A 2,500-nucleotide genomic window follows, 5' to 3' on the forward strand; every position below is an offset into this window, starting at 1 on the left:
GAGCCATTTCTCAATTGCCTTTCAAAATTGCAAGGTCTAGCTGACTAGATGCTTAAAAGTACAAAACTCACTAGGCCCAGAGCCTACGGCCACACCACACTGATTGCGCCCGATCTCGTCTGATCTCGGAAGCTAAGCAGTGTCGGGCCTCGTTAGTACCTGGATGGGAGACCGCCTGGGAATACCAGGTGCTGTAGGCTTTTTTGTGCTCCAAGTTCAGGAAGTGAGCCATTTCTCAATTGCCTTTCAAAACTGCAAGGTCTAGCCGACTAGATGCTTAAAAGTACAAAACTCACTAGGCCCAGAGCCTACGGCCACACCACACTGAATGCGCCCGATCTCGGAAGCTAAGCAGGGTCAGGCCTAGTTAGTACCTGGATGGGAGACTGCCTGGGAATACCAGGTGCTGTAGGCTTTTTTGTGCTCCATGATTAGTAATTGCGCAACTTCTCAATTATTTTTCAAATTTGGTATGTTTCCAAAATAATTGTATCCCGTTTTATAGCGGAAATGTTGGACAACATCATGAGGGCTGGAGCTACCTTTTTACATAGAATTAGCATACAGGTAGTGTGTTCATGGGTAATAAATCGACTTTCACATGTAATGCAGTACAGAGAATATTGAGTCCTTCAAGAGGCATGAAAGAAAACCATTATTGTGTTGATTGTTCTCTCCACCTCCCTGCAACAGACAAAGGATGGATGAATTAAAGTTATCCTACCAGACATAGGAGTCCTGAATGGGCCCACCAGTCTTATATATCTCGCCTGATCGAGCCTGATCGAGCGATGAGCGTGGTATCATGTTGCAAGTGGCTGCATGGCTTAGCTTACTAAATGCAAATGCATAAGAGTAATATTCTTAGCATTCCTAGAGCCTACGGCCACACCACACTGAATGCACCCGATCTCGACTGATCTCGGAAGTTAAGCAGTGTCAGGCCTAGTTAGTACCTGGATGGGAGACCGCCTGGGAATACCAGGTGCTGTAGGCTTTTTTGTGCTCCAAGTTCAGGAAGTGAGCCCTTTCTCAATTGCCTTTTAAAACTGCAAGGTCTAGCCGACTAGATGCTTAAAAGTACAAAACTCACTAGGCCCAGAGCCTACGGCCACACCACACTGAATGCGCCTGATCTCGTCTGATCTCAGAAGCTAAGCAGTGTCGGGCCTAGTTAGTACCTGGATGGGAGACCGCCTGGGAATACCAGGTGCTGTAGGCTTTTTTGTACTCCAAGTTCAGGAAGTGAGCCATTTCTCAATTGCCTTTCAAAACTGCAAGGTCTAGCCGACTAGATGCTTAAAAGTACAAAACTCACTAGGCCCAGAGCCTACGGCCACACCACACTGAATGCGCCCAATCTCGTCTGATCTCGGAAGCTAAGCAGTGTCGGGCCTAGTTAGTACCTGGATGGGAGACCACCTGGGAATACCAGGTGCTGTAGGCTTTTTTGTGCTCCAAGTTCAGGAAGTGAGCCATTTCACAATTGCCTTTCAAAACTGCAAGGTCTAGCCGACTAGATGCTTAAAAGTACAAACTCACTAGGCCCAGAGCCTACGGCCACACCACACTGAATGCGCCCGATCTCGGAAGCTAAGCAGGGTCGGGCCTAGTTAGTACCTGGATGGGAGACCACCTGGGAATACCAGGTGCTGTAGGCTTTTTTGTGCTCCAAGTTCAGGAAGTGAGCCATTTCTCAATTGCCTTTCAAAATTGCAAGGTCTAGCTGACTAGATGCTTAAAAGTACAAAACTCACTAGGCCCAGAGCCTACGGCCACACCACACTGAATGTGCCTGATCTCGTCTGATCTCAGAAGCTAAGCAGTGTCAGGTGCTGAATACCAGGTGCTGTAGGCTTTTTTGTGCTCCAAGTTCAGGAAGTGAGCCATTTCTCAATTGCCTTTCAAAACTGCAAGGTCTAGCTGACTAGATGCTTAAAAGTACAAAACTCACTAGGCCCAGAGCCTACGGCCACACCACACTGATTGCGCCCGATCTCGTCTGATCTCGGAAGCTAAGCAGTGTCGGGCCTAGTTAGTACCTGGATGGGAGACCGCCTGGGAATACCAGGTGCTGTAGGCTTTTTTGTACTCCAAGTTCAGGAAGTGAGCCATTTCTCAATTGCCTTTCAAAACTGCAAGGTCTAGCCGACTAGATGCTTAAAAGTACAAAACTCACTAGGCCCAGAGCCTACGGCCACACCACACTGAATGCGCCCGATCTCGTCTGATCTCGGAAGCTAAGCAGTGTCGGGCCTAGTTAGTACCTGGATGGGAGACCACCTGGGAATACCAGGTGCTGTAGGCTTTTTTGTGCTCCAAGTTCAGGAAGTGAGCCATTTCACAATTGCCTTTCAAAACTGCAAGGTCTAGCCGACTAGATGCTTAAAAGTACAAACTCACTAAGCCCAGAGCCTACGGCCACACCACACTGAATGCGCCCGATCTCGGAAGCTAAGCAGGGTCGGGCCTAGTTAGTACCTGGATGGGAGACTGCCTG

The 2,500-nt window shown here is 48.5% G+C and overlaps 6 non-coding genes and 3 pseudogenes across 6 annotated transcripts; all 9 read left to right on the forward strand.

The window, feature by feature from the left end:
• The first annotated feature begins 81 nt into the window (after positions 1–81).
• LOC138536844 (5S ribosomal RNA) lies at positions 82–200 on the forward strand. Its single transcript, XR_011285004.1, has one exon. It is a non-coding gene; the product is annotated as a 5S ribosomal RNA (ribosomal RNA).
• Positions 201–306: 106 nt separating this feature from the next.
• On the forward strand, positions 307–415 carry LOC138544935 (5S ribosomal RNA; annotated as a pseudogene).
• Positions 416–878: 463 nt separating this feature from the next.
• On the forward strand, positions 879–997 carry LOC138538216 (5S ribosomal RNA). The gene has a single exon (XR_011286324.1). It is a non-coding gene; the product is annotated as a 5S ribosomal RNA (ribosomal RNA).
• A 106-nt stretch (positions 998–1,103) lies between these two features.
• Positions 1,104–1,222, forward strand: LOC138539080 (5S ribosomal RNA). The gene has a single exon (XR_011287158.1). It is a non-coding gene; the product is annotated as a 5S ribosomal RNA (ribosomal RNA).
• A 106-nt stretch (positions 1,223–1,328) lies between these two features.
• On the forward strand, positions 1,329–1,447 carry LOC138537678 (5S ribosomal RNA). Its single transcript, XR_011285807.1, has one exon. It is a non-coding gene; the product is annotated as a 5S ribosomal RNA (ribosomal RNA).
• Positions 1,448–1,552: 105 nt separating this feature from the next.
• LOC138542764 (5S ribosomal RNA) lies at positions 1,553–1,661 on the forward strand (annotated as a pseudogene).
• Positions 1,662–1,964: 303 nt separating this feature from the next.
• On the forward strand, positions 1,965–2,083 carry LOC138548510 (5S ribosomal RNA). Its single transcript, XR_011292309.1, has one exon. It is a non-coding gene; the product is annotated as a 5S ribosomal RNA (ribosomal RNA).
• Positions 2,084–2,189: 106 nt separating this feature from the next.
• On the forward strand, positions 2,190–2,308 carry LOC138545882 (5S ribosomal RNA). Its single transcript, XR_011290866.1, has one exon. It is a non-coding gene; the product is annotated as a 5S ribosomal RNA (ribosomal RNA).
• Positions 2,309–2,413: 105 nt separating this feature from the next.
• Positions 2,414–2,500, forward strand: part of LOC138543277 (5S ribosomal RNA) — a 109-nt pseudogene continuing 22 nt past the window's right edge.

Source organism: Ambystoma mexicanum, unplaced genomic scaffold (assembly GCF_040938575.1).
Source record: "Ambystoma mexicanum isolate Mex_15411 unplaced genomic scaffold, UKY_AmexF1_1 Mex_scaf10, whole genome shotgun sequence".
NCBI classification, from domain to species: Eukaryota; Metazoa; Chordata; class Amphibia; order Caudata; family Ambystomatidae; genus Ambystoma; species Ambystoma mexicanum.